General features: G+C 41.8%; 1 long non-coding RNA gene across 1 annotated transcript in view; it reads left to right on the top strand.

The window, feature by feature from the left end:
* Nucleotides 1–27,080, top strand: part of LOC135421635 (uncharacterized) — a 151,962-nt gene that overhangs the window by 29,694 nt on the left and 95,188 nt on the right. Inside the window, exons 8-10 of the long non-coding RNA XR_010434133.1 lie at nucleotides 18,070–18,104; nucleotides 18,622–18,700; nucleotides 20,049–20,197. This is a non-coding gene — a long non-coding RNA (uncharacterized LOC135421635). The remainder of the gene's footprint in view (nucleotides 1–18,069; nucleotides 18,105–18,621; nucleotides 18,701–20,048; nucleotides 20,198–27,080) is intronic.

Here is a 27,080-nt window from a genome sequence, read left to right as displayed (position 1 = left end):
TTAAGTTAAAATTCAGACCTGCCAAAAGGTTCTTGATTGTTAGTTTTTCTGGCTGAAACCACCTAATTTTTCCACTGTGCTTTGTCCATCTAGTTATGGATCACTGTTTTATCTCTCTGGCTTCAGAAAAGACAAACACTGTATCAGTTCCTAAGTGTGAGAAGAAAAAACCCTACTAAAATATTAGTAAGAATTTTCAAAGGATTGCAAATAAATCAGATATTGTACAAATAAACACTGGAAGTGTAGGTTCTAGTGAAAAGCTTTGCAGTCCTAAAGAGACAAGCCATTGGTTGCATTTAAAGGAAAGGGTAGAGGTGGAGAAATTAATGGTTTTGAGGAGGAATCTAAACTGAGAGGGCATTTGGCAGACAAAATGAAAGACTAATCAAGCATAAAGAACAGCAAAAAATCAGTCACAAAATAAAGCAAGGAAGAAGCAAAGTTGGTGAGGGAGAAATGGAAAGACCAAAAGAGATGAAAGTGGAAATGAAACCAAGGATACTTGGAGATATTTTGTAGTGGAACTAGTTTGATTTCAGTGTTGTTTATTCCACACACCGAACAACACTGACAAATATGTATGTGCATGTACATGCATATATACATTTATATATTTATAGAGAAACTCTAAGGGCAACAGCCTAAATGTCACAATTAACGACTCTATTGTATTATACAGTCTTGTTTCATGTAAGAAGCTATAAAATATGTGTCTCCATTTTGTATGTTTACTTCTGTATAATACGTGACATAAATGAATAGATTTTTTTTCACAGTGGTAAACCATTCTTTTAAAGTCCTTAAATATTCTTGACTGAGAAGTGTAATAAGTGAAAGTTGTGTTTTAGTAGTAGGAAGATTTTACTACTTCTGTTTTGTTTTGTTTTTAAGATGTATTTAATTTGTTTAATAAGTTACAAAAGACACAGAATTGGTCTTGTGAAGTGTGAGTAGAGATGGCTCTGTTGGTTTCTGTAAGAAAAAGAATATGAACAACCCCAAACCTCTGCACTGGTAGCTGAATGGAAAACTTATTAAATGAATTAATTAAGCTATGATTTTTGAAAATTTGAAAAACTAGGCCAGTGTTTGGATTTTCAAAATCAAGTCAGTAAAATTACTTCAATCGCTTAGTCACTTCTGCCTTTTCATAGCTGAAATACAGTTAATCATATTTAAACATTATTTATAGAAAAGAAATGCATTTGGAATAAGAAACCATTGGATCCATTTCAACATTGCTGCTTTTTAAGCTATGTAAATGCAGGTTTATAAAGAAATGGTGACTGATCCTAGAGATTCAAGAACCATTTGTGGATGAAGGATAATACACATTATGCAGCTGTATCCTGCATCAATAGGATGCCTATCCTATCCTACAGCAGTAGGAGCATTCTTTCTCTGGTTCTAGCATGGTACACAGCCTTGCCCTGACTGAAATGCATGGATGTGCAGCAGACCTGGCACAGGGAACACCGTGTGCATATGAACTGGGCACCAAATCCTTCCCAGGAGCATTAAGATATGGCCTCATTCTGACACCACACTGATTTGTGTCACAGCATCAGCAGCTTGTGAGGAAAGGGGAAAGGCAGGAAAGAAGGCTGACAGGTCTTTCTCTTCCCACACTGCTTAGAGTTTGGAGATTCCCCCTACAGAGCAGATCATATATGCAGGAAACTTCCTGGGCCGAAAGGATGCAACTTGTTACTTCTGTATAAGACTTTGATATTCAAGACATTAGTTACTGTGGGGAGACAGAAGGTAACACTGAAAAGACAACTCAATTTGCTTGAAAAATATACTGGCAACATGAACTAGGAAAGAACAAATTCCTGAAATTGTGCTGAAGTGGTGCAATGCCAGATAACCTCCCAGGACAGACATGGACAGCAGACAAAGTGACACAGAAGTCAGATAAACTGAGGAAGGAACTCAAATAGATCCACCATGAGAAGAGCCAATTTAGTTTTCCAGGTCAGCAAGGCACATGAAGCTCTCAAGCCTTCATTACATAACCTGTGCAAGTGATCTGTAGCCTCTTGGGTGTGAGCCAGGGCAGGGCTGCAGTGTAGGAATCTTCCCTGGCAGGAGCAGGAAGAGGTGCACTGATTGACCCAGTAGGTATTTCCCCTACTCATCAAAAAGGAACAGGCATGAAGTCCTGGGGAGCACCATACCACTAGATAGCCTTCTGTCTAGTTATAGTGTCTCACCTTCTATTTTTAACTGTCTCGTGGAAGCATTAAGGGAAAGCAATATAAAAGAGAAAGAATGTAAATATTATGGTTTCAAGGATATCAGCCCCAGCTGAAGTGCAAAAACCTGCCTTTCAGTGAAAGCTTTGAGGGGCTTCTAGTTCAAAGAATTCCAGAGAGGCAGCTATGCACGTTGTTTTCTTCTTCTCTATCAGTTACCCCTTATAGATGGCAGCCAAGTTAAAATAAGGAAGAGCACCCCTCCTAAGCAGTTCTGAGAGGACAGAAATACTTGGCATGGGAAAGAGCAGCTACAAGGTAGTAAATACTTTTTCCAATGACAGGATAATTTTTCTGCTGAGCCTGGAAGTGTCAATGTCGAACTTTTGCTCGTGCCTCAGACCTTCTGATGCAATTGGCTATTTCAGTGCATGGCAAAGTACTCAGGAAAACCCCCCACAGTTTTAAGGCTTTATTTCAGGAGGGCTTTTTGCTCTGCAAAAATGTAGTGATCTTATTCTGGTTTTATCTTTCAGGATTAAAGGACTAGTGGCAAATATCTTAGGACTAAAATGTGGGTTAGACTTTGCTTTTTGTTTTGTTTTTTACAGAGTCTGATATGAGTGGGAATATCTGTGAGTTAGAAAATATATCCACGAGACCCATAGAAACTGCATGTTTTTATTTAAATGCAGTCCTGCTGTGTTTAGTGTCAGAGCTAAAAAGGGAACCTGGTATGAACAGAAAGTGAAGCAAAAAACTACCATTTGGCTTCCCCAAATCAGCAAATGGCAAAATCAAGTGAGATCCTGAATGCAAAAAGTGAACACTTAAAATGTTTTGGGTTTAATCACAATTTTTATTGTTAAAGACTTACTTTTAAAAAATAGACTGTTTGCTACAGTTGCATCTTATGTATCCACAGACTGGAGAGCAGCCTGCACATGTTCTGGTCAATTAATTCTTTGCTAAAGCACCATAAGCATACGTTCAAAGATTTTGTTGCTTTTCTGACTTTTTTCTCATATCTGGGTTTGCATGAGGTCTCTGTGTTGAAAATATTAAAGTGTTTTCTAATTTGTGATTAGTGCATAGCAGCAAGAGGAAGAGTTGGCATGAATAGCTCTTAATAAGTAAGGTATGTGATTCTTTTTTATCTCTCAGCCAGGGCTTTGTCAGAGCGGAGGAGCCGAAATTGGTTAATACTCAGACAGGCTGCTGAAGTTCCAGTCTGGTTTTCTAATTTAGAAGCACTATTGCATGACATAAATGGTAGGAATCATTGTAAATTCTATGTGAAAAAATAAAATAGGAGTCGTTGAGACTGTAGGAAAAGGTCTAAAGTAATCCTTTAAAAGTTAGAAACAGCTTCAAAAATTATTATCCTCCCAGTTTCAATGCCTTGCTTATATTTCAAGTGAATATTTATCTGATGCACTATGTAAATTCACCTTATTATATTTATTTGCCATCTAGTTCAAATCAAGGAATTAAAAAGACTGAAGAGTAATTGGTGAGTTACTCTTGGAAAAACACAGTAGTGGTAGGCTGGACAATGCCAGCAAGAAAAGATTAATTCTTTATCACAGAATCCCAGAATATGCTGGGCTGGAAGGGACCCACAAGAACCATTGAGTCCAACCCTCAGTCCTGCACAGGCCCATCCCCAAGAGTCACCCCCTGTGCCCCAGAGGATCATCCAAACCCTCCTGGAGCTCTGGCAGCCTTGGGGCTGTGCCCACTGCCCTGGGGAGCCTGGGCAGTGCCCAACCAGCCTCTGGGGGAAGAACCTTTTCCTGAGATCCAACCTGACCCTGCCCTGGCACAGCTCCAGCCATTCCCTGGGTGCTGTCCCTGGTCCCCCCAGAGCAGAGCTCAGTCCCTGCCCCTCCTCTGCCCCTGCCCAGGCAGCTGGAACTGCAGTGAGGTCTCCCCTCAGTCTCCTCTGCTCCAGCTGAACACACCAAGTACCCTCAGTGTCCTCACACGGCTTCAGATCAAGGCCCTTCCCCATCTTTGTTGCCTCCTTTGGACACTCTCTAATGTGTCCAAAGACCTTTCTCACATTGTGGTGACCAAAAATGCCATGATATTCAAGGTGAGGCTGAACCAGTGCAGAGTTATGTGCAGTTTCAGAAATTTTGTTGTTGTTGAGAGGTTTTGGGATTGAAGTTTGTAAGAAGACTAAGTAGAGTCTGCACTGCTCTCTGAGTGCTTTAGATGCTGCCATTCCTTCCTCTGGCAATTCCTTCTTTCAGCATCTGCACTTTCTCTTTCTTTCCCTCCCAAAAAACAAAACACAAAAGATAGTATTTAAGAATTATAAATTTGACAGGCAGTCTAGGTCCTGTCCCGTGACCACATTGTGTGATCTGCTGGGTGTCTTCATCTGCCTGTGCTCTCATTGCCACAGAGCTGCAGAGGACCCTCATGCATGGCTGACACCAGCAGCTGCCCCCTGAGGGGGATTGTCCAGCTCCTCACACAGAGCATCCTCCTCCTTTTGTTCTCCAGAAAGCATGAAATGAATACTTGACTGGGTCAGTGGCATGGACTGCTGTGTTCATTCACTTCAGCTCCCCTCCATCCTGATCAACTGTTACAAGGAGAGATATTTGATCTCTACGGCAATAGACTGTTTAGTCTTTTCAGAGCCCTTCTCATCTCTTGGAAAAAAAATTGAGAATGAGGGCAGATAATGTCAATATAGGTTTGGGGAAAATATTGGTCCTATTGTGTTTCTTTCTATTCTTGTCTTACCTTGCCTTGCCTTTTCTTGCCTGTTTTTTTTTGTTTGGTTGTGGTGTTTTTGTTTTGTTTTGGTTTGGTTTTTTTTCTATTTTTTTTCCTCTGTGCAGTTTGAATGGAGAAGAACATAGGAGACTTAACAGGAAACCTGTAGTCAGAGCACCCTACTACTTCACCACAGACTCTTAGGAGATGGTTCCCTTCCCTCATCCTTAAAAGTAAAGGTAATTTTAGTTTATCTTGCTTCTCAGCTAACCTGCCACAGGAGGCCACCTCAATACTTCAAAAGTACTGAGTTTATTTGAAAGCCATTAAGTCTTGCAATGGATTACCTTGGAAGAGGGGCTAACTGGGCTGGAGATGGTGGGGGACTCTGAATGGTCTTAACTGATGAAAGGAAAACATAAGCGAGGAAGGAAAAAAGTGCACTGTCTCCTAAAATGCCATGTACCAAGGATTGGTCCTGTGTAAACTATCAGAGCTCCCAAGTACTGGCTTTTATACTGTACTTCATGTGAGACCAAAGGATGGAAAACTGTTCATCTGAGCTATTTTGAGGTTTTTATTATGTTCAGGGATTAATTTGGATGACAACAATGGTGTTTTCAGTGCAACAAGTAGAATTAAATAAGCAGTCTGGCAGAAGATCTGAGAAGCAGGAGGTGAAAATAAATAAAATGGAGCAGTGAAGAATGCAGAAAGAAACAGAAAGTGTTCAAAGGCATGTAAACAGGATGAAGGCTGAAGCCAAATTCATATGCAAATATCGAAGGTACAAATCTTGTTCCCTCCTTTTCTCCTTTCCCTCACGAGGTGCCTGTGCAGCCCCTGCCCCCCCTGTTTACTCTCACGACAGAATTTAAGCGATGGAACAGAGGGAAAAGGGGGCAGATGTGACTATGTGGGAAGTTGCTTTGCCACTCACATGTGTATGGGAACCACATCTTTTTCTGTAGTTTGTGGGAGGTGGATTTATTCTTTCAGCATTTTGAGAAAGACTTACGATTCCACCTGGATTTATGCACAATAGGTTTTCTGTCTGCTCTCTTTATCTTTCTTTGAGAGCTTTCTGACTAAGTTATTTTCCTCCTGGGATGTATAAAGTATACTCTCACCTACACTGGGATAAAAGACTCTTGAATACAAAGGCCCCTGCTGAAGGCCTTTTGCAAGTATTGTCCATTCCCATCAACTTTCACCTGAAGCTCATCTGTCGGGCCTTACTCAGGTTGGGTCATGTGGTAGGGCACTATAAACTCAAAATGCTGTAACTGTGTGCTATGATACTCGTGCTAGGATGTTCACACCAAGGCTCTAAACTAACGAGCCATTTAGGCCTTTTTAATTGTAATGACTTTTAAGTCATCCCACTCCAGGCAGTGCCTGAGCTGAAAGCTGAAATCATGCTGGAGTGCTTCACTGGCTCACAGCCCACCCTGGCTCTCAGTGTGTTATAGGCAGCCTTTCCTGGGATGGTGGTGAATCAGAATTGTGTTAAAGTATTTCTAGCAAGATGACAAATCACCTCATATCTAAGGGTTTTATTGCATTTTCCGCTTTCTGTGAACTCAAAAATGAGGCTATTTCTATGAAAAATGGCACTTGAGAATATGAAATTTCCAGAAGAAGTGGGGATCTGTTAGTAAAACAGAAGCTGGATGCATGGTGAAAAATGAACATTGCTATCTGTGGAAATGGTGGTCACACAATTGTGCAAAGCTTTAGACCTGAAAAATAACCTAAATCTGGGAACTGTGCCTGGTTCTAAATGATATTTGCCTTTGTGCCCCAACCCTGCACTGAGGGCTGCCCAGAGCCAGTGTGATGGGGCTTCAGAGGAGCCTGGGGTCTGCATGTGTGTGTCCACTTGGGCCTGTGTCCACTGAGGTGATGGCTGTGAATGTTCCCAGTGCCTGCTATCAGTTGTCTTCACAATTTCTCAGTGCAGAGAGTCCGTCCAACACGCTGCCCCTGCAGAAGGATGGCTGCTTCTGAAACAGAAAGTCATGGCCAACTGTTAAACACCATCTAAAGTTTCTGCTCTTCTTTGTGTGTTTCTCCAGACACGTTTGTTGTGCTCTAGGAGGGTACCCCAAAGAGCCATACTCCTCTGTAGTCTCTAGCTGCAGAGTGAGTAATATGAAACCATGTAATTTATTTAACACCATTTCACTACTTAGCTTGCAGAATCTCTGTGAGAAATATTCCAGGTCCCTTGACCTTATTTTTTTCAGATTTGTTTTGAGCAGCATGTCTGGAACCGGTGTTTCATGTGTTATATTTCCTCTGTGGATTCATCTTTGACATTCAATGTGTGAACTTTTCCTATAATTAGTTCTGATCAGTAGAGCTAGTTCAAGTATCACTGTAGAGAGTTTAACTTGGATTTCTCGTTGGCAGTCCCAAAACACTTACAGGATGCATTCCTGCAGCTGAGCAGGAGTGGGATTCCGCCCCTAACTCGCTTTGTGCTGAAGTCAGAGGACACTCAGGCCCACTTTTGTATGCCCACAGCAGGTCTGCAAAGCCAGTGAGCGAGTATTTAGCAAATGTACTCAGCACACAAATTTACACAGATCCCTGGGTTTGTGCATTAGTTAGATAAATCTACCTTCCATCTGGATGAGGTCTTATTCCACCTTTTCATAAGCACTTGCTTTACAAACATCTATAAATTAGAAGTGGACTTACCATTACCAGTTGGGTTTGATTGTTTCAAGTGGCACCTGAAGAGGAAGACGAAAGGAGCAGTTCAGTGGTTAGGCCAGACTCATTCAACATTGAAATATTCCATTTTTTTTCCCTTTAGTTGTTTGGAGTTTTGAGTAGATTTTAGGGAGGGATATGTTAATTAGTCATGGCAAAAAATGCAAAATAGCAAGAGCATAAATCCCAGACTGCTCCAGAAACGGTATGAAGTTTTTCTTTACCTTTGATTGTGTATCTTGCCTGTGTTTTTTTTGGCAACAATTGCAGAAGTCTTGCCTGTTTCAGGAAGGGGATGAGGCCACTGGAGAAGTGTTAGCTGTTTTATTCATGATTATCTTAGTAGCATTAATAGTGCACTGTCGTGTCCATGCTTGTATCTGATGACTTTTGAGTCCAAGGGCAGAATGAGCAGCAAGAGCAGAGGACGTGGGCTCCTTTTGGCAAGGCCTTTTGTCAGGGAACCTGTTGCCCGTGGGCTGGGAGGCTCTTCCCTGGCCCCAGCCCCCGGCCTGCCCGGCACACCCTGTGTGTACATTCTGCACATTCCACGGGCTTTGCTTACATAACCCTGCCTGCCCTGCCTTCCCCTGCCCACACAGGTGAACTGCTGCCCTCACCGGCAGCTCCTCACCCACCGTGCACCCCTCGGAGCAGTCCAGCTCCCTTGTTTCTAAGAGCCTGGCACTAAGAGAACCAGTCTTGGGGGATTTCTTTTCAGGGCAGAGCTAAGGCAGTGGTCTGGCAGCTGCAGAAGTCAAAGTGGAGTTGTATATTACTGTACTTTCCTGAACTGAACTCCTAAGAACCAAAAGCTGCCCCCCCAGGAGAGCTGCACAGCCACCCCTTCAGCAGTGGGTGATGGAAGGCTGGGGGAGCACAGCGTGTGTGGGGCTGGGCAAACCCTGCACTGTCCTGAGCCACCTCTTCTCCTCCCACACAGAAGGGAACAGTAACACCCAACTTGTGAAAAAGCACAACTGCCAAAAAACCAAACCCCAAACAACCAGTCCCCCCAAACCTTTGAGGTCTTGCATACAGATGTGCTTTAGGTACCAAGTGTACCCACACACCTTTAGAATAGACTCATCCAGGATATGAGTTCAGGTTTCAGCTTTTCTTGCCAGCTGCTGGTGATTCCATAGAAGTGAGCATTTTCCTGTTTGGATTGCTCTACCCGTGCTGTCAATAATCTACTGGGAATAATTGGTAATAAATAATTCCAGTGATAATGTTATCAATGACAGGAACATTAATAAATGTAGCATCTGCTGCCCAATGGCAGGTTGCACAGGTGAATGGAATAGTAGTCTTAGAAGACTGTGTTCTATAATAAGCTTATCGTGTTTTACTGGTTTAGGATTTTTAGTTTTAAAATTTGATTTCCAAAGATTTCAAGTGTCCCCTTTAGCCATCATCGATTCACCCATAGAAACTTGTGCTGGAGCACATGGGACAGTTTTGCTTTCCAAAGCTGCAGAGCATTTCTGGCTCCCACTGCCATCAGTTGGAATTGTGGGCTTGCAGGAACTTTAGGAATGAATTGTTAGTTGTTGTTATTAATTTATTTGGGAAACACAAACAGTATGACTCATTAACTCATGTCTTGAAAAATCCTGTACTCTTTCTTCACAATAGGAACTACTGGAAATCTCTGCCTTCCAGCAGACTTGATGTAGAATCTGAGCAAGAAATTATGAATAGAGAGTTACTTCAGTAACCTGCAGATCCCTGGAAAATGGGTAATATGCAACACAGACGAAATCATATGCTTTCATCTTTAATGAAACCACCAGAAAATGTCTCAGTGACATAGGACATGCATAAATATGATGTCACCAGCTTGGAGGCATATCTTCCTGAGGTTTTTGCATTGGTTCCTGATCTGGGATTTTAATTTGATGTCATCTATTTGACCATTATATCCTGTTTCTTCTAAAATTCTTGGCTAATTTACTTTCTTTTGCTGTAATTTCCATTTCCAAATTCTTTGATAAGTGTCAGCCAGTGCCTTTTCAGACATTTCCTCTGTATATAACCCAGAGAGCTGCTTAATCATAAGTCATATGTGCAGCAATATGGTTTTATTATTATTCACATCTTTCTAAAAGCTGAAGTCAAATCTTATTTTGAAAGCACAGTAGCTGAGGCTGTGAAAAAAAGAGAAAGAATAGTCAGTCAGTCACTGTGGACCCAGGAATTTCCTCAGCAGCCTTTCCTAATAAAGGGTTCTGTAGAGTACCTTCACTCAGGTTCTGCCCCATGTGTCTTTGGATCTGCCCTTTGGCTCTTGTGCCACTCTCTGCTCAGGCAGGGTCTGCACTGGAATGGAAGGGATGTGTTACTGAGGGCTGGACTGCAGAGGAAATCTCCTTCCCAACTCTTCTTTCCTGTATTTCTTTCTTGAAAGGGCAGAATTCCTTTGGGAGGGACATGTGTGTCACTGAGTCCCCAGTCTGCAGTGTCAACAGTCCCAGTGCCTGTCAGCCCTGAGTGCCATCAGCACTGAATTTCACATCTGTGTCCTTGGGGAGGAATAGAAAGAGAAATCAAAACCAGTTGGGCAAATGCATCCTGTAATTAAGCTGAAAAGAAATGCCTCCTGCCTGCACTGTAATTCCTGTCTATACCTTCATCAACACAGTCTACTTCCTAGTTGTAAATCAAAATCACTGTGTCTGAAGATACTTGCCACTAGATCATCCAGTATAAAACTATTGAGAGAGAGATCACCTAGCACAGGAAATATTTTAATGGAATGGAGAAAAAGATGGAGAAATGGACTGAAAAGGCATTTCACACTGTTAAACACTCTAAAACTAAACTGGGAACATAAAAGTATCTGATACTTATTTTTTTCTTTTCCTCTGTTCTTATCCTTCCCAGACATGTGTACTCATAATATTTAATGGAGTGGAATTGCCTGAAAGAACAGGACCACTTTTAATACACCTTTCTGTGGCTCCCTGGTACATATGTGAACAATTTTAATACAAAAATGTTGATTTGTAGTGATTCTTAGATGTCTTGTGGTATATCATCTGTACTGGACAGATGGATTTGGTCACTGTAAGCCAAATAAATAAATTAGCGCTATCTTTGAAATGTAAAGCCACAACTGGCATCTGCAGTTACTGTACTCCCCTCCCTCAGCTCAGATGCCTTCACCTATACTGCTGAACTGGCCTAACTTTATACTCTGTTTGGCCCTGAGTCAGGGCAGAGGACCACCTGCAGGAGAGAGATGTGAAATGTTCTGCGTGCCTTTGCAATGGGGTAAAGTACCAGAGTACCAAGTCTGCAAATATTTTACTGAGCAGGTCATGTATTAAGTAAAATGATAAATGATGAGGTCATCATTTTAGAACTGGTGGCCAGGTGGTGAAAAGCCAAAGGGCTGAGACACAGAAAAAAGGGACTTCCTTCCAGCTCCACTGGCTTGGAGTGTTCCCTCACTGCACAGGAAGTGGTCGGACTGTCTCGGGCAGTGTTTTGGCCTGTTTGTGTTTGGATCTGCCTATAAGGATCCTTGCAAAGAAAGGATATAGATCTGCTTTTGACTGTCTTGATTCATCTTTTCAAATGGCTGCAAATTCTGTATAATTCTAGCTTGTTACCTAGTCTTGTGTAATTATTTGTGAAATGCTTTAATTCTGCCTGACAAGACCAGTCCTGGAGGTTGGATTTAGATATTTCCTCTCTCCTCCTTCCCCGTTTTTAACCCACAAGCTGTGTATCAGTAGTACCTGCAATCTCCAAACCAACCAACCATTGCAAACCCATTGGAAGCAACTTAAGGTGAAAACTTTCTGTCCTGTTCTGTCTTTTGGAGTTAGTTTTCCATCAGATTACTTGGTTGCAGAAGAATCTAACAACTGCAGGAGATGGGGTAAAAGGTACTGGACTGGAACAGGGCATTTCATGAAACTTCTCTGTTGCTTTCATTATCAAATGTTGTTAGTGTATCCCAGAAGGAGATTCTGTTTGATTTGAAGTTGCCTCTCTGGTTTGTGACTGTTCCTTCAGTTCAGTGTGTGATCTGGGTGCCCGGGTGTGAACATACACATGCAGACTGATGTGGGAAGCACAAAGGTATGGGGTGGAGGGCCTATCAGTCATTTTTCAAAGCATTCATGCTTTGTCAACTATGCAGCAAGCTGCTTTATTCTCCTTCTTCTGCCTGGGGCAGTGGAACATCAGTCAAGTATTTTCAGAGTGAAAGTCAGTTGTTTTCTGGTGGTCTGAAGAGCTGAATATGCTCCCTGAGGGTCACTTCAAGCCAGGACTGACAGGAAGGAAGAAGTGAGATGGCACAGGCAGGAGGAGGGCAGGGGACAGGCAGAAAGCTGATCTTTCTGTGGCAGCAGCTGGGGGCAGGTAGAAAAGGTGGTCCTGTAAACTGGCATAATTCAAAGAGAGTTTCACAAGAAGAATTCAGGTTTGAATAATATGCATATGTAATTGCTGCCCTTAGGCTCCCTTCTTAAAGAATAAATTGCACAGATCTTCAAGAATAGTAGCTTCCTTATTTCTTGGGGGCTTTGTTTCTGAGGGACAGAATTCATCTCCTCCTTATGATCTGTCAATCCCACTGGGATTCCCATTGCCTCCCTTCCTAAATGGAAAGCTCATCACAGATTCAGGGCAATGAGCAGTGGCCTACTGCCATTTTTCTGACACTCTGTGCTACCTGGAAGGCACTACCTTGTTGCATACAAAGTCTTCTGATGGAAATAAAATCTCTGGTGCCCCTGGACAGGGCACAGCACTGGCAAAGACACAAGATGGTTGTGTCCAGCCTGGCTGTGCACTTGGCTGACAGTGCCAAGTCCTGAACTCTGTCCTGAGCCTTCTTTCTGTTTGGAAAGAGGAGAAAGGAGGAAAATGCACACCTTGCCCAGGTGTAGGAGGGATTTAGTCCTTGGGCAGGAGAATCACACAATTTACCCCACGTGAATTCCTTCTTCTGTGTTTGTATGTGTGTAAAAACACTTGGAAAGCACACAAACACTCATGGCCCAGCTCTGAGTGAGGCTGCCTTGAAGCACAAAGTAGGCAAATTTGAAATCGTTTGGAGACTTTTCAGAGCTTCTCATTGTTTCGTTTGTGCATTTAATGATTATTGCAAGTGCACTCATCAAGAGTTTTTGAGGTTTGGATGCCACTGTCGGTGGTTGGAGGGACAGAGGGACCTGCCTGCAGCAGGGGCACAGTGCCAGTCTGTGCTGATTGCCTGGGCACTCTGTGTGGCCAGAGCAGGCAGTGCCATGTGGCAGAGCTGACACGCCCTTTAGACGTGGGGAGACAGGAGTTTGGAAAGAGCTCAGGTGTGTTGAGTGGAAATATCCCTGAAAACCAGGGATTCCAAGTCATCTATGAGCTTTTGGAAACTGCATTGTCTCTGAACTCCTCAGCAGAAGCTCTCAGCAAATAAAACCGTTGAAAGCAGAAAACACTCCTGGTGGTTGGAGTGGTGGAGTCCTGGGTGCCTTGGGTGGGTACACGTGGGCTTTGCTCTGGAGTCTGTTGTGCTCAAAGAAGCTGAGGAACTGCCTGCTGTAGGAATTTGCCTGAAAGATCACAAAATCAGTATAGGATTCTCATGCATGGTCATAAACCCAGTCCTAGCTGAAAAGAGAGAGAGGCTGAATGATAAAGTTTAGAGGTTTTTATCTGTAATTTGCTTGTATCCCAATAAAATATGAAAGTCTGAAACTGAGGGCTACTTATAACTCCTGTCAAAGGCACTGTTTCCTTCTGAATAACGCAACAGGATGCAGTAAGGTGAAAAAATTAAACCACAACAATTGAGTAAAATTTTTGATGAATTAAAAAATTAAATGAAAACCGTATGTAAAACACGTACAGATAAATCAATTCTTTCTTTCTGTCTTTCTTGGAATCCACCCTGAACCAGATGTTGGGAGTCTGTAGTTTAGTGTTTTTGGATCAGTGCCCAGACTTTTACCTATCTTTTCAGCTATTTACATGGGTTTTATTTCTCCAGCTGCGCTTTCACTGATACTGTACAGTCACAGACCTGCTAAGTTGGGAAAGCTGGGAGTCACTAATAGAGGGAGTTACTGGATCTGCGTGGAGATGAACAGTGATACAATACATCAAATGGAAATAATTTTTTCTTTGCTCAGATAGAAGGAGGATCAGGTGTAATGAAGGGTGTGAAGAAATCTGCTGTGGACAGTGATAACGCAGGAGGAGGGAAGGGAGTGGCACAGGAATTTTCTTTCCAACACCAGCACAGAGAAGGAACAGACAGCAGCTGCTGCTGCTGTGTATGGGAAAATGTGCAGGGGAATGTCTTTTGTTTAAAACAAACTTGACTTCTATTGTGTTGTTTGGCTGTAAGTGGTTTTTTTGTTTGTTTTGTTTTGTTTTGTGGGGTTTTTTTCTTTGTTTGATTTTTTTACTTTTGATGGTTTCTACCTTTACTATGTTTTAATTTCCATTAAAATTATTTTGTCCTTTACATATGTAATAATTATTAAGGATTTTTAGTTAGTTTACTGATCCATAAAGACTCAGTACAGAGGAAATGAAAGATTATTGGCATAACTGTGTGTAGCCTCTATGCTCTGGGCACAGAGAACTGCCTTCATTTGTCTCTTGTGTTATAGTGTGTATCAACAGAAAAACCATGAGCCTACAAACCCCTTTTCTAAAATACATGAACTAAATGTAGTGCCTGGCACTTCTCAGGCAGCTGCACTAACACTTTCATGTTGTGTTGGCATAACATCTTGCACGTTTCCGAACTCCAGCCCTCCACCTTGTCTCAGCTGTGCGGTTCACACTGGAAAGAGGAGAAAGTTCCTCAGCAGAGGAGTGGTGAGGGCTCTCCTGAGTGAAGAGAAGGATTTTCAGAGGTGTTGTGTGGCAGCCTGCCCAAGAGACTGATGCTTCATGTTCGGTTCTGACTCTGGATTTAAGCCAGTACCCTAGAGATTCAATATTCCATAGCCTGTTACCAATCCCTCGAGCAATCTGGTGTCTCCAGGTGCTGGTCTTTTACACAGACTTCTTAGCAAAAGCAATTTCATTGGCAGTAAGGATCACCTAGTTCAGTTCAACTGGAATTTTTTAATGAAGTCTCTCATACCAGTCGGGTTGAGGATCACCCAATGGAAGGAAAGGCAAGTGAAAATAGGGATATTCTGGAAGGCTGTTTTGCAGTGATGTGTCTGGAAGAGGTGACAGAAGTGTGTGTCTAAGAATGGGTGTGATGAGTCTGTGTGTCTGAGCCAGCTCAGAACAAACATGTTGTTACTGAGTTTGCTGTATGATAGGTAGAACTTGTTATTCCCAAACAGAATTAGCTGTAAGCTTAACTCTTTGAAAGAAATCCTCCTAAAACACAGTTGGTCAGGATGGATATAAAATGGATGTCTGAGCTATTGCCACCCAGCACAGCTGACAGTGGTGGCCCTTTTCTTTAGGGGATCGTAACCCACAATCACTGTGCTTGTCCCCAGCTGGGGACTACTCTGCATATATACAAACATTTATTCAAATCTGGATACTTATGAATATTAATTCAGTACTAGTATCTTTCTTTAGGACAGTATTTCTGAAGGCAAGTTAAAATGAGACAGATCTAAAGTGATTAACTTCAGTGTCTAGAGCTAGAAGGAGGGGGCCAGCAGGTCAAGACCATGTATTTTGTAAGCCTCTCTCACTGATGTTCTTAAGTCAGTTACATGTTTGATCTTTAGAGCTAAATTTGGTCCCCACACCATTTCTTCCACACCATTTTCTACTAAAGACAGGGTCTACTACCACAGCATGAACAATATGGATTTTGATGCCTCTGATTTCCAAATAGTTTATTGGTGACTGAAGTTTTGTTGAAAGATTGAAGAAGTGCACAGTCTATGTGTAAAAGGTATGAGGGGGTAGGTTTGCACAAAAGTGTATGACCACGTAAGCCAAAAGACACTGTTCAAAGAGCATTCTCCATACATTTAATTTATACAATTTGTCAGTGCTGTGTTGCATTTTAAGGGGCTCTTGAGGCCATCAAGTTTATGCCTTGGGTAGATGCTCCATTGCTAACATGGCTCCTGTTAAAATCCAGAGGCTCTGGTTCTTTACTTACATTTTGATTGTGATTCGATCCTTATTTCTACAACTCACATTTCAGTGTTTTCCCCTCTTCAATTTTTTCCCCATCCCAGCAGCCATCTGGTACTTTCTTCTGTCAGCCAAGTTTCTGTTCTTTACCTGGAGCCTTTCAAACAGCAGTTCTTGAAGAGAGTGGATTAACAGTTGTCACTGGAAAATGAGTTTACTTCCAGCTGGAAAAGCTGTGTAATATAACAATTCATTGATATGTTATGCACTTCTTGTTAGACACTCATAATTCTATTTGAAGGCCAATACCTGGAAGTAGTTTTTCTTAAAAATCTGTAAGAAGACCCTTAGTATCTTTAGAGTGAGTCTGCTGACTTTACTTCTCCTATTATCCATGGAGTCTTCAGATAACAAATGTGTTCTTTAGCAGACAGGTATTTGGGATTAGCCAAAAATGAGTCTTGAGACTTTAATCTGTGTCAGATTTAGTCCAAATGAAAGAGACTTGTGGGCATTCAACTATGCTTTTTTTTTTGTAGTATTAAAGTCTGAAGTTTGTATTTGCCCTGCACTGTCTTTGTTCCTTTATTATAAAATAGAAGTGCATAAATAACTTGAAAAGCAACCTATTGTCTTTTCTGTTTGTGGTTTATTATAAGTATCCAAAGAGTAAAATTTTTTTGTGTACTTTTAATTATTTCAAGAAACAAAATATCTAGGCTAGTAGTAAAAGTGTCATGAAATTACTGTAAGGTTGCATGAGTTTTGGCTGTAAATCTTATTCACCTTGACTAGATCTCATACTTTAATTCACTGGGGTATAAAACACCACTTACATTAGTTCTTAGTTCACTTAATCACAATTAAATGACTTCAAAGGCCAATAATTCCTAGAGACTCTTTCTTTGATGTGACACAAATAACAAACTGTGTTTGTAATGTGAAGGTGTTCTACTTCACTGTTACATTTGCCCCAACCTTATACAGCATATAATGTTCTCTTTAGGTACAGACATATGCTCTTGTTACATGCACCATATGGGTCACAGATGTGGCTGACATGGCTACGTGACATCTTTTTTAATTTCATTGCACTATACCAAGGCTGTGCACAGACCTTTTCATGATGATTTGAAGGGATTTCTGCTCAAGATTTTAATTTTTTTTTAACCAGAATGATGAGGGGGAGGGAGCCCACTTTTTCTGCTATCAGGTTATATTGTGGCAATAAAAGCCCTCCAGAAGGTAATATTTTGCGGCTGCTGAATTCATTGTCACCTTAAGCACTGCAGTGCACTTGTAGTTCCTTTTTTACATTTCTGTGTATACCTAATACTGGAGCTTTGCCTTGCTTTTCCTCTTCTCATCACAGCCAAAGGGTGATTTTTGGAAGGAGACCTGCCATCTATAGATTCTCCATGAACTTAGAGTTTGAAAACCAGTTTTAAGTTTTGCAACTACATTTTGATTTAGTGCAACTTAAGAAATAATTTCATGGTAAAGATGACATTTGGAAGTCGATGGTTTTTGCTATTCAATTTTGGCATGGTATACACAGTTTTACTGATCTGAAATGCTAATATTACCTGGGAATGTGTAGGAGCTCACTTTTCCTGTGAGTTGTGAATCAGAAGGACAATACATTGCTCTCATGTAGCATCTTCTAGCCATGCACAGTAACCTGAGGGAATGGCTGGAGCTGTGCCAGGGCAGGGTCAGGTTGGATCTCAGCAAAAGGTTCTTCCCCCAGAGGGTGGTTGGCACTGACCAGGCTCCCCAGGGCAGTGGGCACAGCCCCAAGGCTGCCAGAGCTCCAGGAGGGTTTGGACAACGCTCTGAGGGACAGGGGGGATTGTTGGGGTGTCTGTGCAGGGCCAGGAGCTGGACTGGATGATCTTTGTGGGTCCCTTCCAACTTGGGATATTCCATGATTCTGTGATTCTGTGAATATACCTCCCATGGTACCTGCTAGTATGGACCAGCCTCAGGACTTCCAGGTAAAGAACACAGACCTCCAGCTTTGAATGGGACATTTGGATGTTATCTCAATCAAAATATCTCTCTGTCTGTCTGTCTAACTAACTAACTAAATGCTCAGTGAACTCTCAGTATGGCTGTGTCAGGTTGGAGGAACAGAAGTTATCTCAACAATAGTGCTGGCTAGGAAGTGAGCTAATAAAATTCCAGGGCAATACTTGTTAAAGGTTCTCATAATTTATTAATGAACATTTTATTGTTGCCTCCAGAGGAAGCTGGACTGGTTCCAAGAGGAAACATATAGTTTATCATATCAAAGTTGAACAGGAGATTATTTGTGTTCTTCCAGGAGCAGCAAACAGCCATGGAAGAAGAGTGCCCAAGGTAGGTTAGAGGTGAAGATGGGTTATTACTTGCTTATTTCTAGTGATCAACAGTGGAAAGGGAAGGACCACAAAAAGGGGTATTTGTACAGGCACTTGTTCCAACACTATCACTGTTCACCCAGTGAAACCCAGTCTTGGCAAGACTGAAAACTACCTCAAACCACCCGATTATTAATTGTTCTATTATTAATTGTGAGTACACTGTGTAGCCTAATGTAGCCTAATGAGGGAATGGAGCTACCACAAAGCTCCAAAGGACAGGGCTGGAGCAGCCATCAACGGGGGAGAACCTGCCAGACTCAGAAATAGTCTGTGCTGCAGCCTGAGGTCCTTTTGTGTGGCCCGTGAAAATCCTAAAGGCTTGCAAGTTGGTACCTCTTGGGGTAGGGAGAGTTGTCATTAAGCCTGAAATTTTTTCATTGTAATATTTCATACATGGAAAAAAAGTTCTTTCTTCTTTTCCAAAGCATGAAAAAGACCACGAGATGTGCAAGTGTGGCATTTCTTTTTCACAGAGTGACCACACCTGAAACCAAACACTGAAAGGACATCGACTAATGTGGAGCTGCTTCAAGACCTCTGACAACCCAAACAGTAAGTCTTGTTCCTTTCTCCAAGATAGAGGATCAGGGATGAAGGATGTTTGGGGATTTTCAGCGTACATTTATTCATTATTCTGAAATTTCTTACTTCTGCCTTTAGGGTGAGACAAGGAATGAGAAACACACATAAAATAAGTGTTTGATTTAGTGTCATCTCATGTCAATTTTTTCACAGAATTAAAATATTACTACTTCTGAAATGTAAAATGTTTTCCATAATTGACTGGTCAGGCAGTTTAACGAAACATATCTGTGGTATCTCGTGTTAGCAATATCCCATCCTCTGTCTCAAGACATCAGAAATGCAGAATCAGAACTGTAGATGAATAACTGGGAATTCTGTACGTGTTTCAATTACCTGCTTTTTAAATGGACATATAGAAGCTACATTCAGACACGTAAAAATGGTTCTAAATTATGTATATTTTCTAATATAAATGTCTGTTAGCAGGCAAATGGAACAAGAACACATTTTTCTCTGGGTAAATTTGCTACATGTAATTCAGGTGCTTTCCTCCCCTTATTGCAAGCCACTGCAGTTTTCTGATTCCCTTGGCTGTTTGTTAATGCAGGTGTTTCCAGAGTCACTTCACTTTCCGTGGGAGTTTGTGGGACACCTCCAGCAGTGACTTGCACTCTCACTTCCCATGTGCCCTCAGCCACTGGAGGAAGGTGCAGTGGAGCTCAGGAGATCTCTGCAGTCTGAGTCTCAGTGCACAATGAGTTCCCATGGCATGCAGTGGCTTCCTGTCCCTAATGCTATCTAGGAGATCAGGCCACTTAATCTCATTAAATTTGGAAAGTTTTCATGGCAACTTTGACCTTTTATTTGAATATACGTTCATTTAAATTTGAAAAGCAGAAGTAGACTGCAATTCAAAGGAACTCATTTGTTCAAAATATTTTGGAAAGGACATTGGGACAGTTTCAAAAGGTTTTGGCTTTGTTTTAATGGGAAATTTGCCCAAATTAATTTATTTCCACAGTTTCTGTTTTACTGAAACAGCAGTCTTCTCACCCCTCCCCATCCAAATCATGTCTTCTTGATAAACCTCTCGCTGAATCTCACTTATTGACAGAAAGTAGATATGAATGATATTAATGTAAAAAAAGAAATTCAGAAGTGAATTTGAATTGACATTGACCAGTGTTGGCATACATAATTGGACTAATTATATTACATATGCCTCTTTATTTTGCAGTCCAGAGAGGCTGGATACTGCAAGGAGAACCATCTCTAGCCTGAGCTTCTTGATCATAGTTTTTCCATCAATACATATAATGTGTTCAAGGTCCTCCTTGATTCTTTACAGCTCCTAAGAAATTCTTTCACATTACAGGGTTGCATCTTTTGTCCAGCTTATTTTGTAGAAAAAATGGGATTTTTTTTATTTAACTTGAACCTTTTGAGCACGACTTTGCAGATTTACCCAAGAACATCTGTCTGAAAAGTCTTCAGTCACCACTCTCAAGAACTGAGAATTTACAGGTGAACACGGTTTGGGCTTTGCTACTTTATCTGGAAAGATAATTGCCTCATGGCCATTTAGATTCCCTGGGGCAACTGCTGCCCAAGCTGACCATGGCAGGATACTGTTACACTGGAGCCTACTGAGGAGAAGGGATGCCCAGAGCCTTGCTGCAGGACAAGGAACTCACATCCCAGCCCTGCTGCTGGCCCATAACATCCTGACACCCCATGCTGTTAAACTGGCATTTCCTCCTGCATCAGCTTTTCATAGCAATCTGGAATGTACTTTTTTGAGAGATTGTTTCTCTACATCCTATTCAGACAACTGAGTTTCAGCTTTAAACCGTGGGTATTCTGGAGGAGTTTCTAGCACAAGGAAAGGTCAATTGAGAAGAGAAACTAATGGCTGCAGAAGAGACCTGAGGGAGGGAGTGTGTTCCTTGGAGTAAGGGAGGTAAGAGGTGTACAGACAGGGCTGTGATGTGGCAGATGGGAGCTGAGATTGAAATACAGGCCACAAACATTAATGCTGAGTATTGAAAGGGAAGACTGCAAAAGAGATCCCCAGGTCCATTCCTGTTTTTTCATGTCATAGGAGTCACTGATGTGAACGACATGCAATTCCCCTGGCACATCTATCTGCTAGAGCTGCCTAAACTCAAATGGGCTGATACTCTTTCTCTCTGGGGAGACCATGAAGTCCAGAGCAGGTTTCTTGGTGCTTTATGATGTTTCAGTCAGACTCAGACTTTTGGCAAGTCTTGCAGGGAGGAACTCTGTGAGCTTGGCTTCAGCAAGGCAGAGATCAAACTTGTACTGAAGGTGAGAGATGTTTCATGGATCCAGGACAGGAGCTGTAGAAAGGCAGCTGAGGCCAAATGTGACCATCTCCTTCAGCCTATCTGTGCCCTGAGAGGTTCTGAAACAGGAAAGAATTGTTGAGCTGGAAGCAGTCTAAGGAAATAAAAAAGCAACTGTATGAATTAGATGGGATAAGTCATATAATTCCATAACTGGATACAGTCAGGGGTGATTTTAGCAGGTCAGTTTTTGACTGTGCACCCCAGACATTAAATCTCCAATACCACATCATAACTCTGTAGTTTAAATACCAGTTATCAACTCAGAATAAACAAGGAGAAAAAAAATCTCAGTTACCTCTTAAGGACTGAGGGGTGGGGGTTGTTGCTTTAACACAGTGAAAAACAGTTGCATCTCCCCTTGGCTGTAGCTGTAGATTAGGTATTTCTTTTACAGTGTATTGCTACTGATCTGTGGCCTCCAGAAGAATCCTCCATCTGGATGCATGATTCATTGGGATGAATTACTTCTCCAATCCTGGGATCTGCAGTAGAAAAGCAAGCAATTAACCTTTCCTAATAAGAGCCAGAAGCAGGCCTTAAGGAAGTTAAAATGAAGGAGGTAACTGGTGTTTGGTTTCCAGAGCAAGTTTTAACACCAGCAGATGGTGCTAAAATGTCCATTTAAAGGAAAAAAAACCCAACAACCCAAACATCTCAAATTTCCTTAAAATCATAAACTGTCAGGGAAAGATAAATTGAGATACTTTAGCTAATTGCTGTGGAAAGTTGAATCTAGGGTGATGTTAGTCATCTTTTTACTTAGACTAGCACAACACACATGAAGATGTGTGTAACCTTTACTTTCTAGTTTGCTTTCAAGATGGATCAATTTTCCTTGAGTCAGGTCTTTACCTTCAATAAGGTGACTCAAGTATTTCAGGAATTTTCATTCATATTCAGAGTAGGGATTAGAAACTTTATTGTAAAATGTTGCTGATTAATTATAGGAATAATTTGTGATTTTTAGACTAATTTTCACTCTGAATAGATACTTGAAACAATTAGCAATTGTTTTGCTAAGGATATTGCTGAATCATTTTTTTAGCCACTAAACAGAAACTATATTTTTTCTTTTACATGCAGAAACTCCTAGTATCACATGAAGAATAACCTCTAAAAGACATTGTAGAGGAGTTGTGTGGTTAAATTAAGGGAATTTGGCATAGGAATGAAGAAGTATTCCATTCTAGTTCAACAGGTCTGAAGCTGGTACCTATGGAAGCTGCTGGCCACTAAGAAATGTGTCAGGAGGGTTTAATGGGGCCTCAGCCAGCTCAGGCAGTCTGCAACCAGGACAAGAAATTAAAACCTTCTTGACAGCTCTGCAAAGGGGGAATGCCATGAAAATGGCTCTTTTCCTCTTAGATCTAAATGCAACATGGATTAGCTCGTGTGTGGTAGTGAAGAGAAAACTGGGGAGTGAGGAGGTAGATTGTGGAGAGTGTGTGATCTCAGAACTGCCCAGTAGTCTGGATAGTACCCACTTTTATTTGGTTCACTGCTTGGGTCTCACCCCCTCAGGTATGACTGTGTGATGTATGTAATAAGTGAAATGCAGGGATTAATAGTGGTGGGGATTTAGGGTCAACATTGGGCACAGCTCTTTAAGCAACATAAAGGAACTATGCTGGAATTTCTGAATGGTAATGCTCCAATAGAGGGTACTGTAACCACCAGGCATTCCAAATACTCTAGTCTAGCTTAAAATGTACAGCCCTGCAAGATTTTGGAGTAAAGGACTCTGCAGCAAGCTTGGCTCAGGTTTAAAAGCCCATGGCTTTATACCTAGTGCCTGTTCTGTGTCACATCAGAGAATGAAGCAACACATCAGGACTGCGAGTCGGGAGGAACTGCAGAGCCCATCCTACAAAATGACCCCAGCCTTTCTAAGGATCTGAAAATGATTCCCAGCAAGATAAGGAATGTAAAATTATTTCTAGCAGAATATTTTGCCAAATGTATCCAAGAGTGGTGAGTTACATCCTGGTGTCTCTTACATGCACTTATGACGCTTGTGCCTAAGTAAGGGCTGAGAAACACCTTCAGAGTTTATCCCAAATTAATGTAATGCAGCTTCCAAATATTCGTGATTGTGTGACCACTTGGGACTGCTCATCTCTACCTCCCTGCTGCTCACTTCAGGAATACTCCTCTGCAAGAATCAGCCAGGTGACTGAGTAATGCAAGGTGTAGGTATACACAGTGATGTATTATAATATCCTATTTAACTTTTTTTTTTGGCAGGGATGGTGTATAATTATTTACTGACCTATTGAATTGGTCACCAAATGACTGTGAAATTCAGATTCTCAGCAGCACTGTCATTTTGATAATTAGAGGCTCTGCCTTACGAGAATGTGTGCTTGTTAAGTTGTAATTTGCTTAAAAAATAATTAAAGACAGAGGTTATTTAGGAAGGAAGGCTTAAGACCCAGATTATATTCAAAGGAAATTAAAGACAGGGAGCCCCAGGGTATTCCAGCCCTGCCATGCAGCTCCTATTAATGAAAATGAAGTCTTACAAGCAGCACAAATAGTGGTGTTGGCCATGGGGCTGCCCAGCACTTTCTATTATAAGATCCTGTTTTCTATTGCTTATGACTTTGCCAAACTTAAGTAATTTGGGCCAAAATTTTCCATGCTGTCTGCCTCAGGCAAATATTTTTGAGAGTTTACTCTAAAATTCTCAGCCATTTCTCCAGCTGGGGTTAGGAGCAAAAAAAAAAGATATTGTTTTGCATGTTTACAGGGCTATGTGTAGGTATGAATGTAGGATGGCCATGTGTGTGTATACAGAAGAGACTCTGTCTTTTTGAGAAATAGTAGTGCCTCCATGCTCTGCAGTGAGATGTGAGGGCTTTATTTTTTAATCTGAAAAATGACAATTTAATGTGCTCAGGGGAGAGCCACTTGAATCTGTTGACTCTATTTTTGGGAGGTGCCAGCAGAGCACTGCAACGTGGAAACAGCACACATGCAGCCTTTGGCAGACACTGAGTGTGGGCTGGAGGCTTCAGCAAGCAGTTGCATCCCCCTCCTTGCACTGAAGCTGTAGTAAGTCTAGGGAGAAGATTAAAAACCAGGAATGGCCCAGTGCTCCTGAGCTGTCTGTGCTCCTCCTGATCTGTGCTAAGGCAGTGGAGGAGAAAAGGAGTCTGCCTTGCTGTGTGGCAAAAGGTGAAGGGCAGTGGGTGAGGGAAAGAGTAGCAGGGTAATAGGAGAGAGGTAAAGGAAAGAAGAAGAATTTAGGAAGGCAATGACATAGAAACAGTGAAAAAAATAATTAGTGACAAATTGGAAAGGATACTCTGGAGATGATGTAAGGAAATAGGGACAGAAGTGCTTTACAATAACTACACCTCTGTACTTATAACCCAGAGATGTGGTTTGTTTCTCCATCTCTTCCTAGTGGCAAAGTCAAGCAGAGTATGTTGTGTAGCCTGGGCAGGCTGACCACCTGGAAGGGTGGAATTCTGCCTCGTGACATTTGATTTGCAGTGTAAGCCTTTTAAAGGATTTATTCAAGCCCACAAATACCCCTCTTCTCTCTACAAACTGTTAAAATAATCTTTACAATGAAAAGTCAAAGGTCTTATGATGGTTAATTAAGAACTGAAACATTATTTTAATAGCTTGTGGGGTGTAACTGTCACTTCTGTCCATGTGCCACCTACAGCTTTCCCCGGGTGCCTCTCCTACACCACACGCTCCCACCTTCCAGTGGACTCTTTCACTCCTCTCCTCCCTCTCATGCCCCTGTTCCCCACTTTGCTGTTTCGCTGCCTTTTCAGATCATCTCCCTCAAATCCTAGTCCCTGCATTTGCACTTGCTATTGCATTCTTTTTTCTTTTTGTGAGCAGGCACAGCGTTCCCCTTTGCTAAAGGCTGTAGCTTGGGCTTTTTTCAGCCCCTGTCTTCTCTCAACTGGCACAGGCTGGCTGTGGGGAAACGCTTCTGCCTTTTCCAGCAGGGCATGCAGAGCCCCTGCCCTTTACATCACACGTGTGCTCACGTGCAAAGGTGTTTCTGGGCTCCCCTGAGCTCGGGATTCACTAAAGCAGTGCCCTCCTCTCTGCTCTGGCTCTGTGCAACCTCACCCTCACACAGTCCCTTCAGACTCTGCTACTTAGATCATTTTCCTGGCTCTTCCTCCTGTTTCACACGTTCTGCTATCTTCTTCCTCTCTCTTCCACTTGTTCTATGTCTCAGCTGGTGCTGCATCATTATTTACAGCTGTCTTCACTTTCCAGCAAAGCAAGCCCTTCCCCCATGGCAGTCTGCTCCTGCAATCATTTCTCCACGTCCTCAGTGCCTAAGGGAGCCTACAGAGCTGAGAGCTTATTGTTTGAAACTTTGAACACCACCTTGTGTCAAAACACTTGCTGAACAATGCTGGCAGGCCAAGCTGGATGAGCATCTCTGCTCAGATTTCTGCTGCCTTGTCTTTCCACCCATACTACTGCAGCTCACCCTTTTTTCCCCTTTATTCCTCTGTTTCCTGGAAGTAACCCAGATTATAAGGTATGACCTGCCTTTTTTTACAATTTATGTACAGATCTTACACAGTATGTCTTTCTCCAATCCTTGACTGGCCTCAGGCAGCAGCATGATATACATAACATTAAAAATAATTGATGGACTTTGAATAAAACCAAATAATTTAGAAATTTGCATTTTGAAAAATGAGTCTTAAAGGACCCAGTCTGTTTCATCATAGTAGGACTATCACATCAGTAGCACACCCTCCCTTTAGGTAATTAGGAGAAAATACCCTGTGTTATTGTTGAGTATTGTAAATATTTGTGGAGATCTTTTTCTTTAATCTTACATTGTGTGTGTTGTCTTTGCAACAATACTTTTTGCTATGGTAACAACTCTTTTATTGGAATCCAGAGCATGAACTTGTAATGCTGCATTGACCTTATTACTCTTGAGACAAATTAACTTTAGGAAGATTTGTTTTGGCCAAACTTTCAAGGAGGAAACAAAGTGTAAAAATGTGTATTAATTGAAAAAAGGCTTACTTCTAAGCAATATTTCCCATTTTTATTGCCATTGTCCTTCCATTAGGGCCTTAGGTTTGAAGACATTCGCTATTTTTTTGTAAAAAACAGGGTGGGGAATGCTATTTTTCTCCCATTATTTTATTTTCATAATTTTGCACATCAGAAAGCAAATGGTTTCTTGAGTCAAATGCACAACAGCTAGATATTCCTGTACCCCTCCCATTCTTCCAGCTGAGGATCAGCATCAGCTGTGGCTTTGTGCAGAGGCACAGCGAGCAATCAAGACTGATTTAGCATCTCCTTCAGCTGATATGAATATGTAATTGTAATTAGGAACTCCAGGGTCCACCAGCACATGTATGAGCCTGGAATTTAAGCTGTATTTTGACGTATTACACCTCTCAACTCTCTGCTGGGTAATAAACTGCAAGCCAAGAAATCCAGAGGTGAGAACTTTGTCTGGAGGTGCTGTAGGGCTTCCCTGGAGGTCCTTCAAACAGTGAATCATCAATGTTGAAATGCTTGCAGCTGAATTCCCAGCTCAGGCTCAGCTACAGAAAGAAGCAAACTGCAGGCAAATTGGGCAAGTGAATTGTCCACTCAGGGTGCCTGGTACTTGAGAGACTTCTTCTAAAATTGGGATAACAGTTAGTACTGAGTGCAACAGTGTCTGACTGGTCCTAATTCTGCTGGATGCCAAGGACTTTTGGAGATCTTCCAAGTATCATCTTTTGTGTCTAAAGTCAATGGGGGACACTGTCCAGTGACCAAGGAAAGCCACCGGTGTCTAGGGCCGTTCATCTGGCATCAGGCTCACAGACTGTTCTTTCCTGAGGCAGGAGCTTGCATTTCATAAGGGCACTCAGCTCTCTGACACTTGGAACAGAAACTGTTGTTCCCCTCTAATACAGGTAAGGATTTATTCTGATCTTTTTTTAGGCGGGTTGAAGCAGATTTGAGGGTTTATAAATTAAATTCAGTGTTTTCTTTACCCTTATCTCTGGACTAGTAGTTACTAAACCCTTTTGTCC

This window comes from Pseudopipra pipra, chromosome 13 (genome assembly GCF_036250125.1).
Source record: "Pseudopipra pipra isolate bDixPip1 chromosome 13, bDixPip1.hap1, whole genome shotgun sequence".
NCBI classification, from domain to species: domain Eukaryota; kingdom Metazoa; phylum Chordata; class Aves; order Passeriformes; family Pipridae; genus Pseudopipra; species Pseudopipra pipra.
The sequence above is the reverse complement of the archived record's forward strand: the minus strand, read 5'-3'. Positions and strand labels throughout refer to the sequence as shown.